This window comes from Rhipicephalus sanguineus, chromosome 9 (assembly GCF_013339695.2).
Source record: "Rhipicephalus sanguineus isolate Rsan-2018 chromosome 9, BIME_Rsan_1.4, whole genome shotgun sequence".
Classification (NCBI taxonomy): Eukaryota; Metazoa; Arthropoda; class Arachnida; order Ixodida; family Ixodidae; genus Rhipicephalus; species Rhipicephalus sanguineus.
This window is the reverse complement of record NC_051184.2, coordinates 145,334,740-145,351,864: the sequence shown is the minus strand read 5'-3', so window position 1 is coordinate 145,351,864 and position 17,125 is coordinate 145,334,740. Positions and strand designations below refer to the sequence as shown.

General features: G+C 44.7%; 1 protein-coding gene across 1 annotated transcript in view; it reads right to left on the bottom strand.

The window, feature by feature from the left end:
- LOC119403989 (receptor-type tyrosine-protein phosphatase mu) overlaps window positions 1-17,125 on the bottom strand; it is a 963,694-nt gene that overhangs the window by 817,027 nt on the left and 129,542 nt on the right. The window lies entirely within an intron of this gene.

The following is a 17,125-nucleotide window of genomic DNA, read 5'->3' as shown; positions in this document are numbered from 1 at the left end:
CTTTTCTTGCTTGTTCGTTTATTGTTTCGTTTCTTCGTTTGTTCTTTTCATTTCGTCGTTGTCATGGCGGCTGGATTGCGAGGCCCCTTCATTATGACGGCTTTATGGTCCATGAAATGAAGCGAGAGAGGTTCTTGTACTGGCTGCAGTGGGAAGTTTGCAAACACTAAGTGTATGCACGTCCCTCGTATCGTGGTAGGTTGCATATGGATACATCTGAGTGCGTATTTGGAAAGCATGTGCTGCACGATCCAGTCATTGGCAATGAGGTCCACGTTGAAGTCCCCAACCAGCACAAACGGACGGTTCTTGTACTTGTTGTCGTAGTCACGTGACGCAGCGTCTCTAAACGACTTGACGTCCCCGATAGACAGGTTGGGTGCGAGGTACACGGTCATGACGGCGACTAGCAGACGGCGACTGAATCGGTGGACTGGTGTTTCGACGCGTGGTGGCGATTCCGGGCTCGATTGTCGGCTCCGCGATGGAGTGCCAAGCATGAAGCTTACCCCGCACCTCCACCAGTGTAACGACGTGGGATCGACGAGGACACGGAGCACGACAAACAAGCACGCTTTATCGATCAGAGAATTTGTTTGTTTGTTTGTAGCCTTTGCATACTGGCACATACCCACTCGGGGGGATTGGCCAAGAAAACGTGTTGTGGCCTATTAATGATAATTATAAAATGTCTACCTTCCTATCATTGAAGTAGAAAAAAAATACCTAAGATAAAGAGCAATAAAGTGTGAGAGGAAAAAAAGAAAAAAGAAGGAAGGGAAAAATTCTTTCTCAATAACGGAAGTGCAAAATTTTGATCCGACCAGACAGCTGAGTTTTCCAGACCCGATCAAATTCGACTGTATGTCGTGCTTTTACTCACACTTTATAATTATTGCACGAGTCTGTTTTCTTGTATTTCTTAAAGTAGGCATTATATTGTAATACGTTTAGTGGCAAGAATGAAATTACACACTGCATTGAAAACTTCTCTGTGACACTGTCCCAAAACTGAGGCACCGAAATTTAGAATATTTTCTGCAGTTAAATTTAAATCAATCTTCGAAAACGGAATAATCAAAAGTCTTTTCCTAATTATTAAGTACAGTTGAAACCCGCGATAACGAAATCGGCGGGGAAAGCACAAAATTTCGCTCTTGCGGGAACTTCGTTGGCGCGAGAATGCGACAGAAAAGACATAGAATTTACAAAAAACACATTTTATTTACAAAAGTCAGTAAGTTTGCTTTGGCGGGCCTTATCATGCAGCAGTTTCATGCCTCTCGATCGGGAACCTCCTTTGCCACTGCACAAAGTTCGCCCCATGCACTGGTCAGTGACGTCGGCACTGCGCTGTCACCAGTACCGTCATCAAGTGCGCCTACAGGCGAACCTTCATCCGGCTCCGCTGGATCAGCGCGGATCAGCGCAGAATTGTGGACAGTGAGCTGCACGCAACGCCGAATTTTTCGGCGATGTCCATTTTTTTCCTGCCCTTTTCCACCTCACTGATGATTGCAGCCTTATCTTCCAGCGTGAAGAACTTCCGCGTTTTCGTTGGAGGCGACATCTTCGCAGGCAGCAAAATTGGACGAAGCAAACGCAACACACAGTTCACGTTGCACCAAGTCACCAAGCAAACGCTCCACAAATGGCCCACACACGCGACCATGTGCGCGCAAAGCCGACAAAGCCAAGCACAGAGCCAAGCCAACGAACGAAACCCCATGAGGGATGTGAATCTGGCTACGTAGTCCGCAATAACGAGCAAGTGTTTCGGCAAGCCATCATCATCATGATTGTCGCCAGCTTTATGTATTTTTGTAAACAATGATGGCGTCTGCTTCTCAAGTGCGCTGTAGCGATAGTTTTGCACAATTTAAGTGTAGCACGAATGCATTTCAGCAGTTTTCGAATCTAGTTGATGTTGCGAGAGTAGATTATTTGCGCACTCGTGTTTCAAAAATTTCGTTAATGAGGGACGGCGGTATGAATATCTTTCGTAGTCGCGAGTTACGAAATGCATTGACTCCTATGGTCGTTCGCCGGTGCTCCGAAAATATTTCGTTGCGGTAAGAATTTCGTTCCCTCGGGATTTTGTTATCGCGGGTTTCGACTGTAGTTGCGACATGATATAAAGTAATGTTCAATAGTTTCTGTTTCGTCGTAAAATGGGCAAAGAGGGGATATCGCAAGACCAGCTCTGTATAAATAAAAGTTTAATGGGGGGACACGGCATCGAAATTTGGTAATAATTAAACTTTCTCGATTGACTCCACTGAGTTTTCCATGGAAATTTAAGGTGCTGATACTCTGTCCATTTTGTTATAGTTTCCATCATATCTGTACAAATTGCGAATTTGCGATGTCTGATCGCTGCTATGTATTCTACTTCTGGGAGAACTGAAAGTATTGGCCATCAAGGGAAGCCCGGGCTAAAGAATCGGCCAGTTCATATTCCGCAGTGACCTGGGACCCACAATAATTTCAGGAGTTTCAGCTGTGGAAAGAACTGCAACGTCTTCTTCGTCCCTGCGCTGGGCCAAGAATGATGATGATGATGATTTCCTTTATGCATGGCTTACACCCACTGGGCCAAGAATACTCGCGCTGCTTCTTTGCCATCACCACTGGCACATACGCGCGGCATAGGCGGTCACGTACGAGCTAGGAGGGACAGACCCACGGCTTTAGGAGCTTCGCCCCTAAAAAAAAGACAGAGCAGCAGAAACGTGTGCACATTCAAAGGCAAAACACATACGCATACAAAAAGAAACAGGAAAGACAAAGCAGAAGAAACATGTGCACATTCAAAGGTAAAGCACCTGCGTTATCTGCAAAGTGACAAAATCAAAAAGGGTGAGCATTTACGCTAGTGAAAACAATGAAAATCTGAAAACAGTGAAAACAGAAAAGAATGAATGGCCATTCAACGGCATGTGACCAATGCGACATATGATATGTGACCAATGCAAGTTCATTGGTCACATATCAACAGTGGAATTTGCCAACGTTACATGTGCATATTTTAAGCCATTTGGAGATGTGCAAGGCTAATTTAATCGCATTGATATAAGTCAGCTGTTGAGTCTGTTGAACCAGATTGTTGGATTGTCGTCAGTGCTCAATCACTTGATTCATTTTTGTCGCCGCTGGAATCTCATTTAGAGGCATTGGAATAAATTGACTGGTATCGGTGCGCAAATAAAGGCAAAAAGACTGTATCGTGCATGTACTTGCACATTGTTACACGTGTTCAACAGTTCTCACATGTGTGTATTTCATGTTATCTTGTTTCTAGGGCATAACCTTGTTATTGCTATGTTCTTGTTTATCTTGAACATGTATGCTAGATTTTTTTTACACCCTTGAAATGCTTATATGCATGGTTCATCTATTACATTTTTTTTTCTTTGCTGTTGTTGCTGTTATGGTTACCTTGTACTGCGGATTTTCCGTTTTTATTTTCCTAATATGAAGTCCACTTTATTTTGTATGCCCTCTCCTGTATAGGCCTGAGTATTGTAAAGGCCCACAGTATTGAATAAATAAATAAAAAATGACCTTGTTTATTCCCTCTCGTTAATTTGATGTTTTGCCTTATGTTGCCATAGTTTTTAAGGTCAATACATAGTATCATGACTGTTGGCACAATTTGACAAAGTGAACGCGCTGTTATTGTGCCCAGGCCTTAGTTTATCCTGATTAGAAGTGCGGTGCTTATTTTTGCCATGGTTGAATACCAAGTTGCCCAATCTTCACTCTTAAACAGAGTAGGTGCGGTTGATCAAGACCTTGCTAACATTCACAACGCTTTTAAAGTGCACTTACAGTGATAAGTTTACTGACATCAAAAACTACCCAGATAATGGTAAACATGACAAAAGTACACTTCTGGTGGTGTTTCGCATTTTTTTACCTCCGTTTGTTTTTCGCCCCGTGCACACTAAGTGAAAAACTCACAAGGAAATACTTAGCAGCATCTCAATTTTGTATTTATTTCATGTTTTGACAAAAAGTCTGCAATAAGGATAGTCAAGTGCGAGTCTTTTGTAAGACACTCATTTTTATTGGTACAGAAATCTTAGTGGACTTCTTTTTTGTGTAATTTTCAGGGATACACTTCTGGCAAAGCAGCAACTGTTGCTTGCCCACCGGTCTGTGTTCAAGACAAGTGTATTGTGGGCATGAGTGTTGGCAGGCTTTTGTCTTGGGGGGTGCAAGACGGCCTGACGTAGCGGCCTGGTGAGCGGAAGAGCATTGGTGTAGCTTGGGTGGGGTCAAGTGCTGGTGTGTCTTCAGGGGGGCAGGTGCCCTTTGTGCAAACCCCTGCCGACACCCATGATTGTGGGAGCACTCTGATGTGCCTCACTTTACACTATGTTGAACAGCTTGTACATCTTATTACATTTGGGCCAACACTCGTATTGATGCAGAGTGTTATGCGCAATACTACGTGCAACCTTTCTGATATCGTGTGCATTTGAAAATTTCACATTGTTTAAAAGACGCTGAGTGGACCCAGTGTTATTCAGCAAACATATGTCCTAACAGGGGCAGTTGGGCGAGTTGGTGTATATTCATAGTTAAAGCGGGTGCAAAAAAAACCACAGCACAGAAAAATGAAGGGGACAGGATGACGTTCTACTAGCAACTGAAGTTTAATCGAAACAACAGAAAGATATAACTTTAGTAAAACTTGTTGTTGGGCTAGTTGGTGCATGTTACAAGAAAATTCGACGACGCACACCACCGAGGAAAGTAGGCGAAAGGAAAGAGCGTCAAAGAGCGGAAAGAGCGACGCTCTTTCCTTTCGCCTACTTTCCTCGGTGGTGTGCGTCGTCGAATTTTCTTGTAAGAAAGATATAAACACACAGTACGAAAACACTACAAGATTAAACAATCACACACCTACAGAAAGAGCATGAACGTGACTAAAAAAGCCAAGCACACGTTCAACTTCAGTTGTTAGTAGTGTGCCGTTCCGTCCCCTTTGTTGCTATGTGTTGTGGTTTCGTTTTCGCGTTTTCCTTACCTATGAACTTAACGCCTGACTGTTTTACAGCCTCTATACATGTATGGTCAATTTTTATTCATCATCATAGCATACCAAGTCCCAGGATCCAATGTGCAAACAGCCAGTCACTATTTATAGGAATTCTTTTTATCTTGTGCATGTGATTGACTAATTCCAAGTTGACGTTGCAGCCATAGGCTTCCCAAGCAACGCTTAGCGGCGCTGCTGCTCTTGACAGGAAGCGCCATCTCTGGCAGAAAAACAGATACTGGGGTGTTAGCAGCGCGCGTTTTCCCTTCTCTCCCCCGCGTTGCTGCTCGCTTCTGTGCACGTGCAGAGCTCTCGCGGTGCACATTCGGTGCCTCTCAATGTACCGCTTGCAGTGCGGCTTCAGAAGGATTTTCAAGCTTGACTGGCACTTCCGAAAAGCGAACTAGATAAAATGAGAAAGGCTCGTCAATCACGTTAACGGTGAAGAGCAGACGATCGACGACAACGACGCCCAACTCAAAGCGAAATGCATTTCCCAAGTCGCGATTACACCGTGTAGGACGTATATCTCGAGGTAAGTCTCATTCTGTCATCTTAAAGATGAATAATGGTCCACATGCACTCCGAAATGAAGCCGTACACGATATCGATGTTCTGCGGCGTGGGCTACGAATCATATGATTGTTGTTTTGATATGGTATGCATACAGTAGCAGCCGTGTACTTTCGTGAACAAACGTTTGCGGCGTGCGAAAAAAAGATTATACAGCCATGGCACTGCTTCCTGAGAAGGTTAGAGTCAAGTCCTCCGTGCCGCTGGAGAATCACCCGCCGATTAAGGCGCGAGGCAGCTAGCTGAGCTTTAACCACTGTGAAGCAAGATGAACTGCTCGCCTCGTTTTTTCGGCTCTCGCGTCATGCTTGCAGTCTCTTTTTATGATATCGACTTGACAGGCGTATAAAACCTGCTGCGTGAACGCGGCTAGAAAATCGCACAAAGTCAGAAGGTGGTTACTTCAAGGTTGCAATTGCAAAGCATGTATTAAGTGCCAGTTATATTTACCGGTTAAAGCCGCGTACCTATTCTGAAGTGAAACTCTGAATTCCTGTACTTTCCCTCGCAGAGCTAGTTCATTAATCGGCTTCTTGCGTATCAGTTTCTGCCGTTCCTTCCTCACGTCTAGTTGAATTCTAGATCTTACCATTCTATGGTCACTGCATCGGATCTTGTTAACTACTTCCACATCCTGTATAATGCCCGGGTGGTCGCACGTTATGAAGTCTACTTCATTTTGAGTTTCGCCATTAGGAGTCCTCCACGTCCACTTACGAGTAGTCCGTTTTCTGTAGAAGGTATTCAAGATCCGTAAATTGAACCGAGGAAACCGACCTTAGCGTTGACGCAATGAATGATAACCTGACTAGTATCATTAAGGAGTGTGCAGTGGAAGTCGGGGGTACAGTCGTTAGACAGGACACTGGTAAGCTATCCCAAGAGACGAAAAACCTCATTAAGAAACGTCAAGCTATGAAAGCCTCAAATGCAACAGACAAAATACAGCTGGCTGAGCTTTCGAAGTTGATCAATAGGCGTAAAGTAGCCGACATAAGAAAGTATAATATGGAGAGAATTGAGCATGCTCTAAAGAACGGAAGAAGCCTCAAAGCTAGGAAGACAAAACTGTGCATAGGCAAAAATCAGATGTATGCATTAAGGGACAAGGATGACAAGGTCACAACCAATAGGGATCGAATAGTTGAGGTAGCGGAAGAGTTCTACAGAGATCTGTACAGCAGCCGAGACAGGATGATAACGTAAGAAGCAGTAATATCCCAGAGGAATCTGACATCCCACCAATATTAACAGGAGAAGTAAAGAAAGCCCTAAAGGGAATGCAAAGAGGCAAAGCCGCTGGTGAGGATCAGGTAACATCAGACCTGTTGAAAGACGGTGGAGAGATTATGTTAGAGAAACTGGCCACCCTGTATACGAAGTGTCTCTCGACAGGGAGGATACCAGAATCTTGGAAGAATGCCAACATCATCTTGATCCATAAGAAAGGGGACGTCAAGGACCTAAAAAAACAGGCCCATCAGCTTACTGTCCGTTGTCTACAAGCTATTCACAAAAGTAATTGCTAACAGAATTAATACGACATTAGAGTTTAATCAACCGAGGGACCAGGCAGGATTTCGTACAGGCTTCTCAACAATAGACCATATTCATTCTATCAATCAAGTGATAGAGAAATGCGCGGAATACAACCAACCCCTATACATAGCCTTCACAGATTACGAGAAGGCATTTGATTCGGTGGAGACATCAGCAGTCATGCAAGCACTGCGGAATCAGGGCATCGACAAAGCCTATATAAACATAATGGAAGAAATCTACAGCGCATCCACAGCCACTATAGTCCTTCATAAAGAAAGCGACAGAATCCCAATAAAGAAGGGCGTACGACAGGGAGACACGATCTCTCCAATGCTATTCACCGCGTGTTTACAGGAGGTTTTCAGGGCCCTAGATTGGGAAGAATTAGGGATAAGAGTTAATGGAGAGTATCTCAGTAACCTGCGATTCGCTGATGACAATGCATTGATGAGTAACGCGGGAGACGAATTACAGCTCATGATTACTGAACTGGATACGGAAAGTAGAAGAGTAGGTCTGAAAATTAATATGCATAAAACTAAAGTAATGTGGAACAATCTTGGCAGAGAATAGCGCTTCGCGATAGGTGGCGAGACGCTGGAAGTTGTAAAGGAGTACGTCTACTTAGGACAGGTAGTAACCGCGGAGCCGAACCATGAGAGTGAAATAACTAGAAGAATAAGGATGGGATGGGGCTCATTCGGCAAGCATTATCAAATCATGAATGGTAGTCTACCACTATCTCTCAAGAGGAAGGTATATAACAGCTGCATCTTACCGGTACTTACCTACGGAGCAGAAACCTGGAGACTTACAAAGAGGGTTCAACTTAAATTGAGGACGACGCAGCGAGCAATGGAAATGAAAATGATAGGTGTAACCTTAGGAGACAGGAAGAGAGCAGAGTGGGTCAGGGAACAAACGGGGGTTAAGGATATCATAGTTGAAATTAAGAAGAAGAAATGGATATGGGCCGGCCACGTAGCACGTCGGCAGGATAACCGGTGGTCAGTAAGGGTAACTGACTGGATTCCAAGAGAGGGCAAGCGCGTGAGGGGAAGACAGAAAATTAGGTGGGTAGATGAGATTAAGAAGTTTGTAGGTATAACGTGGCAACAGAAAGCACAGGACCGGGTTGATTGGCGGAACATGGGAGAGGCCTTTGCCCTGCAGTGGGCGTAGACAGGCTGCTGCTGCTGCTGATGATGATGATATTTACCGGCTTAAATATATATCATCCCAATAAAGTGACAAAAACAAAGCAAACCTGCAGAACGATGTCAAAGCTTGCTGAAAATGCACAGACGTCCGTTCCGGCGTGATAAAATAGCCTTCCCGACGCGTGAAATGCAGGCGCCAAACTTCTGACAATGTGCGGAGTTCAGTTGAATTCAACCAACCGCGCAACGCTAACGGTATAACGCGAATGTGAACGTTCAACAACGACGGGTAGGTCTCACGAGCACGGGGAATCAAAACACAAAGTTGCTTCACCTACAACCGTAACTGGACTTTCACAATGCGAGAAGAGAGCGAGTAATCATTTCTGTAGTCGCTGCGTGCGTGCGCCGCGTTACTTACCGATTCAGGTAGTCGAAACGAACGAAAGCGATGAACTCAGACAGCCAAAATAGAAGGCGAGACAGCGCTGTCAGCTATCCACGCTTGCCGCCTTTATTTCTCGTGCGAAACGCCCGGGAACCGATACAGTTTAACACGTGAATCGTGTGCCTTGTCTGCACTGTTGTGGCTGGCCACTAAACCGCAATACTTCGGACCACGCTTGCGCTTCCGCGGGGTCGCTTATGCCATCGTGGAAATGCGCAGCTTCGCACAGCAAGCCTCTCGGTTCAACGTACCCAGCTGACGGCCTCCCAGTTACCCGCACCGAGAGAAGAACGCGTGCGCACGTGCGCTACCGCTACCGTGAAAGGGGCTGAGTCGGCCGCGCGAAGGTTCAGAGCTTTCCGACAGAGCCGCAGCGCGGCTGGCGCGGCGCTGTCGTCGCGCCGCAAACTTGAGCTTGGGTTCCCTATAATGCTTAGATAGCACCAGGGGCTAAGGGCTTCTCAAGCTGCCTATAGCAGCTTTTATCTTAGCCCCTGCCATTGTGTAACGATGTTTACAATGGAAACAAATAAAGAAAGAAAGAAAGAAAGATTATTTTCAGTGTGGTACTTATGCATAAGCTATCACGTGAGGAATTAAGGATGAAGAACTTTTGAGTTACAGATGGCACTAGCTTGCATGAAAACATAAAAACAGAGCTTTACTAGTTATGCATATTAGAAGTATTGGTACATTGCAGTGAAGTGATTATGCCGAGAAGTTCCCAAATACACTTCCAGAAATTTACGATGGCTTCCAGGTATCTGTGAGTAAATATGTACAGCAACTTATCAAGGCAACCTTGTCATTTTGTGGGCATTGCTGGATGCTTTTATGCATCTTGGTAAGTGGACCTACAGTCAACACCATAGGTTAAATTTGGGCTTTTTCGTACGAAAGTGAACTACAAAACCATGTGCGACAGGTTTTTATGCCATAGGGCAAACTAATGCAACAAAAAACTGTACAACTGCCTATGTACGCAGTTTCATATTTCCCAAAAGTCATGCTAGCCTTATTGTACGAATTTAGTTGCCTTCATGTGTAGGCTGACACCGAGTTCCTTGGGTAGCCTATTTCTTTGGATTGTACACACATACTGGCACGGTGAAGTGCGCACGTCAGTGTGCATCACGATGAGATTTTACACCCTACTTCCGTGTTGCTTTACTGCTGTGAATTACGTATATTGCTTAGGCTGTACTGTATATGTTCTTCCACGTGTTCAGTTTTGGGAGCAGGTTCTGTGCTCGATGGAAATATATACCTATATCCTTACATTAACAGCAGAACTGCTATTTTTTTGATACCAATAAAATATTGGAATCACTGGTTCTTGTATCAATTGAAGTATGACTGCTTGTCGTGCATACAAATTGAAGAAATGAACTTGTGCTTGCAAAACAAATAGCTGAAACACTACCTGCTCAATGTAACTGCTTGTGTTTTATTACCAAACACACTGAACAGATGATTCACAGATTATGACACATTGTAGAAGAGAGATAGACAACAGAAAGTCAGACAGAAAGTCAGCACTGTGTTCTAACGTAGATTGGATGATCTTTCATCAATAGTAGCATAATTGAAGGTGGCTGTTGTATAAATTAAATTTAACATAGTGTGCAGGTGATCCAGGGAGTGCACATATGATATTTTTTCTAGTTGTCTGCACATTTGCTACAGTCCTCGTCTTTCTGTGTTGTGATTGTGAAATTCTGAATTGCAAGCAAGCCAACCTCTCTGCTGCTGTGATTAATTCAACAGAACCATATTTTCTGAAGAACAGCTGTTCCATTGAGGAAGAGGCTAATGCTTTTTTTTAATGGTTACGGCATCATCTGTGCAAGGGGAGGGCAAGTACACATAGATGTTCACAAGAGAGAATTGCAAGTACATTTACTTTTTTTTGTTTTGTGGGTGACCTGTCACTGGTAAACTGGGGAAGTTGTCCTTAACCTTGGGGCACGCGTTAGGCATTCGCTTTAACGCGGTGGCGTGATGCTTAACAGTAAAAGCTAATTAGTAAGAAATGTAGGCAGTATTCGAGTATGAAAGCAAATAAATACTGAATATGCTTTATAGAAAATCATTCAATGCCGTGCTAAAGCGTGCATTGCGAACAAGCGCTAATTGCGGAAATAAGCGTTCAGCTGCTCAGAAGGCGTTGCTGCCCCTGCGTGCAGCTCACGGCTGTACGGGCGCATTAAACACACTTTATGTAGGCGCGTTACAATGTGCTTGTAACTCTGGAACATTCTGCTTGCGTAATTTTTATATAGGAACGCAGGCGGTCTTCCAACAACTCACAACACGCTGCCGCTTCTAGACGCGTTCAGCTCGCGTCGGCAGGAATAACGAGAATTGCTCCGCAGCATGCACTCATGGAATGCACATACGTTCGGTCACCTGAAGATACCTTTGTCGCGCTAGTATTCACAAATTTCGGGCGAGCGAAGCATTGCCGATATATGGAGAAGCACTAGAGAGGGCACAAGTATATCATTTTTCTAGCGGCGCGACACCACGAACCGACGGATTCGGAACCGAAGGTGTTTACGTCGGCCTCCATGACGCCCCCCAAATTAGGTATCGACCTTATTCAAGCGCAAACACACGCCGATGGTACAAGAAAAAAAGTTCGGAGTTCCACGGACGGATTGCCAGCCGCCGTGTGCATACATTGGTACATATATAAGCCCACGAAAAATGCATGCGAGGCAGTGGTGGCGGTGTAGTGTAATGGCTATGGTGTTTGCTTGCAGTGCTTGTGGTCGCGAGTTCAGTTACTGTGTTGTGCGTACTTTTATGTAAATGTCACAACTGTGCATAAATACATTGACGTCCATTTTCTAATTATATGTGCTAGTGATAAATAATAGCAGAAATTGTTCGTGAAACTCTAATACAGTGCTTGAAATTTTTTTTCTCGCGACCACTCTGGGGCCGCCTATAAAAGGAGGTTTTAAAAGCTCCTAAAAGAAGCAGGAAAACTCCCAATGCGCTCCGTTCAAGCCGCCAAAATGAGTTCAATAGAAACACCAAAAGTACCTTGTAAAGACTCTGTTAGTTCCGTGCAATCACTCCCTTAACAAAGGATGTGAATAAAACCTCCTTTTGAAGGGGGTTTTGCGTAGTACCTTTAGGATGCACGCTGCGCAACGAGCCCAAAACTCCCTAAAACACTCAAACCCGTTTGGCGTGAACCTGCCCATCGAATATTCGCTCGTCTTGACCATGAATTTAAATTAGTACCTTTACTTACCCGAACAAACCTGTTTTACAGCGAAAGCTGTTATGAGATCACGACAAGGGTCGTTTCTGGCGCCGTATCTGTCCGCCGCAGCCGCCGCCGGTGTCCGTAACCACTATCGCTCGAAATAAGAAAAAAAATGAAATAAGCGAAAATTTCCAGCATGGAACAAGCTTAGAACCTGGGCCCTCTGCATGGAAGCCAAGTATTCTACTCCAGAGCCATGCCGGTGCTTGAAACCGCTTTGGAAAAAGACCGTACACAGGCTTCATGTTGGGAAGGAACCACATTAACATATGTAGCGTGGTAGAAGAGTAAAATAACAACCGAGCGTCACGCAACGCCAATTTTGTAACCAGGCGTCATACAATGCGAATTGCACAACGAGTGGGTTGTTGAATGCTTCCAACCTATTACAAAGCGCTCTGCCATAATTTTTCATCGTCATCAGCCACAGCATCAACAAAGTGCACATAATGCCTTACAAGTGTTTTGCAGGTACCACGGTTCTCCGTAGATTGACGAAAAATTACATAGTGGCTGCTTCCCTACTTCACAAAAATTATGACGATTTATAGCGTAGTGGGTTCCTCGCAAGTACACTTCTATTGGTTACCAAGGAAGCCCATAAGGCTCCCATGATCCATTTCCTATAATTCCTAATATATAAATAAATACCGTATTTACTCGAATCTAGGCCGGCCCCGATTCTAAGCCGACCCTCGAAATTCGCAAGGCCAGGAAAGTAAAAAAACCTATTCATTGTACTCGAATCTAAGCCGACCCCCCCCCCCCCCCCACTTTCGCACACCATTTTTTCGAAAAAAACATAGGCTTAGATTCGAGTAAATGCGGTAACTACTCGCGTGGCTAAAAATCACGTAACATCGCGCAACATCTAATCACGTGACTAAAAATCACGCAACATTTTGTCACGCGACTAAAATCACGCAAAATCACGTAATAGCTAGTCAGGTGACATGTTCATATCATGAACGACGTAACAGCTAGCCAGGTTACATGTTCCAACCAAAAACCACGTAAATAGTCACGTGACTAAAATCACATCACGTAACCCGTACTCACGTGACATGTCTACACTCTAAGCCAAAAGAGAGCAACAGGGGTATAGGGGTTCCTCCTTTTTGGGAGCAAGCGCATTGCCACTCCCATTACTCTCCTAAAAGGAGCAGCGGCAAGGGGACGAACCGTTGCTCTCCTTTCAGTTGATCCTTCAGGGGATGAACGGTTAGTCCGCCCAGTTGCTCCTTGAAGACCAACTGTTACTCCTTCCTGATGCTCCTCAAGGGAGCAACGGATGCTCCTTCCCGTTACTCTTTAGTTTCTTCTTGGGTCAAAAAAAAATTCGTGTTTGATTGACTTATAGATCATATTGAGGTTTATACAGATATTTGTTTTGATGTACAAACGATATACAGACATCTCATTCAGAAATAACTTTCAGAAAATTTGCAACAAACACACAGGATTCGAACTCGCGACCACTTAATCGCCATGCTCGTACGCTAACCACTAAGCTACCACACGCTACGGCCCCGTCTGGAAGCAAACGGGGTTATGTAGGTACCGACGGGTCGTTGCGCGTTCTGACACGTTAATGAAATGAGCATAGGCATGCAGAACCAGTGGTGATGTTCGAAAGAGAATCAAAAGTAACAATGTAAACATCTGAAAACGTTAAGGTAATGAGTCTCTCGCGAAAACACAGACTTTGCCAGTGCTCCCTTTTGCGCTAGCTAAAAGGCCAGTAATTTTTTTCCTTTTTTGCCTGGAGGTGTGTTTTCTTCTTTATTATTATCATTATTATCGATATCAATATTAATATTTTTTTTGCGGAAGAGTCTCCTCCCCTTTGAAAAGACAACACAGCCCGAGCTGACCGGACCGGATTGCGATAGCTGCCCTCCCGCCAAAATCAGCCAGTGACAAGGTAGAGATGAGGGGGGGGGGGGGCAGCGGTGCTAGCTCGCTGTCAGTTTTTCTGCGCATCGCGATAAAAGTGTTCGTTGCGTGATCTCTGCTGCAACCCTGCAGTCGGGGCTTTTGCTGATTTGTACTGGAGACTGCCGTTCAGCAAAAAACCGCAAATGTAAAGTCTATCAACTGTGTACTGCTCTCGACCGCTTCTTTGTGAAGTATATACGGAGTCTTGCGAAGCTTCATATTTTATTGCCACATTCTCAGGCTATATATTTATGCCAAGTGTTATACGCAAACACACCATTTAACTTACGACGACAGCAGCTTCAGGTGCTGGCGTTATAGTGCAACCATGCCTTTTATTAGGAACGTTTAGTTTGTATTAGGGGCTTTTAGCTTTACGTTACCGTGTTACGAGTTGCCGGAAGTAATCTGTGCATGCGCGGGATTTACGGAACGTGAACTACTCGCCGGATTGAGTTTACATTTACGGCCCTATCTCGCAAATCCACCTTCGTTCGCGGCTACTCGCGATACCCGCTTTACCGAGGCTCCAGCCGCCGAGTAAAAATAAGCCGAAGTGCAAGCGCCAATTGCGATCACATTGTTTCAGCGGCTAAAGTCACTAGAGCGAGCTAGAAATAGAATACCGAAGCCGTAAAAACGTCAGAAGCCTTGACAGATATACCCCAACAGGCTGAATAGGTGACGCCATCTAGCGGGAACAAGATGAACCAGGCAAGCAAAAAATTGTTTTTGCAGAAACATCGTGCGTTCTACTTCTGGTGTTAATGCATTGCCGCGGCAGAATTACGAATGAGTTATCTTTTCAATAATTTTTTTCCTCAAAAACACTAGTCGAAAACAAACGTGTCCATACTATGGTTGCACGAAGCGTCACAAGATGGCGACACCATCGTCGGATAACTCTGTATTCTACACCACTTTGCGTATACCGGGATACCGTACACGCTAAAAACATCTCATGATTTTGCCGCAGCGGTGATACAATCTTATCTAAATTAAATGTAATTGAAGTGCAGTTATCATCACCATTTCATGGTTTAATCAAACTTAAAGGTATCCGTTTACGTACGGGGAGCTAAAACTTTTCTAAAACATGAGTTCCGGTAACACGGTAACGTTAAAAAGTATACGTACAAGCTAAATGTCCCTATTAGCGTGCGTATCTCTCTGTTCAGTTTACAAAAAGTAGTTTCCTTACGCCAGCCCGCAAGAAAATGTGGCCCATGCATCGACCGATACAGGGTGCGTCCTGCAGGAGAGCAACGGTTGCGCGCCGAGAGCAAATGTTGCCGTTCGTCCTTCTGTTGCTCCCTTCCGACCTAACCCTAAACGGTTACTCCCCTAACTTGAGACATGTCAGCCATCTTGTTCCAGTTGGTCTATTTGGGGAGTAACACTTGGTCTTTAGGACTAAAACCCGCAGTTACTCTCATTTTTCTCATTTTTGGCTTAGAGTGTAGCCAAGTCTAGGCATACCCAGTACTACTAGCAAAAACTTAGTATCTCACCGAAAGCTTCGCAGTACTAGCAAAACATAGCTAGGTCGCACATAGATCCGCTGATGGTGCCAGCCTTGCGCCACTAAGCTGCGCATTTTTAGGGACGAAGCAACTTATACCCCTGTCACACTGGACGTTTTAATGTCATTCGAATGGAATGACATTCGCATATTATGAGGTTATGCGGCTGCCACAGAGCGATATTTAATCTCATTAGGATCGACTGACTTAAAAAATCGAATGAGTTCGAGAAACACATTCGCCGTCGCACTCGGACCGAATGTGTACTCTCCACCCCAGAGACTACTTGGAATGTGCCAATCCGCAGCCTCAAATTCGGAGGCATTCATGCCAGCACGCTATTAATTTTGCGTTTGTAGGGGCGAAGCTCCTTAGGGCGTGGGCCGTTCCCTCCTCTGTAGTAGTAGTAATAGTAGTAGTAGTATTTAGCACTAGCCACCTCTAGTTTATGAATTGCTCAATAGATGGCGTTGTGTGTCCGTACTGGAAGCTTCTGCTCAATCATCACGCCGCCCTGTTTGTGTGACAGATTAAAACCAAAGTTAGTGTGACCTAGAATAGGGGGAGTGTCGAAAGCGCCGGCTCCCGCGTGGGCCTTTTGCGGTGAACTCCCGCGCCGCGCCGCTGCTGCGCCGGACCCGTGGGCTTTCCACGCTCGGGAAGCGCGCGGAAAGCGAGGGGCGTCTGCTACGCGGTGTAGTTTTTTGCGCCGAGTTTCCACACAGGGCACTTGAAGTCTACTTAACTTTTATAATGCGGTGCGGAATGGAGCTTATCCATCTTTAAGCGTTGTGTTAGTGCTGGGGCAACAACAGAATGCAAAAAAATCATGTGTCAAGCGGCATCAGCGTAGCCTATTTCCGGTCACAGAGTTCGAGAACGTTGGTGCGTGCGTAAAAACGCGCAAAATGGACACGCACAAGCAAAGAACGAAAAAAAAAACTTATTCGCACGAGTAATCGGGCAATAGCATCATGCATGCACGAATTAAGAGTAATAAAAAAGTAAAGTGCCCGCGCAGTCAGCTGAAACACTTACCGAAATTTCCGGAGCCCTCCGCTACGGCGTCTCTCATAATCATATCGTGGTTTTGGGACGTTAAACCCCATATAATATAATATCATATAATATATGAAACACTTGCGGGCAGTGATCACCGCTTCACACTACTAACTTTTTACTCATGGTCGCCACTGGTTTGCTAGCCGTATACACACCGCTTTATTAGACAATTCATTAGCCTCCACTAGCACTTTAATATGGACGGAGTACAACGCCAGGAAAACAAAAAAAGAAAAGAAAGAGTAGAGGTGGCCATACGACCGCAATGCTGTTGGCTTATTTTTGCTTCTGAGGTAGCGTACAACAAGGCTCACCGTGCGCAAACATTTGAAAGAAAAGCAATGCCAGGTAAACTAACCTTATTCCACAAGTTTTTGCATAACAGGCGTAATATAGAAAATGCTTTTATCCAGATATCATGAAACAAAGTTACAAATGCCCCCATTCTTGCTGTACAAGCTGCCTGAACGAAAAATACGTTAAGAAATTGACAAATAGAAGTAACTCAATAACTTAAGAAAATTGTTCAAATACAGAGATCCCTTATGTACC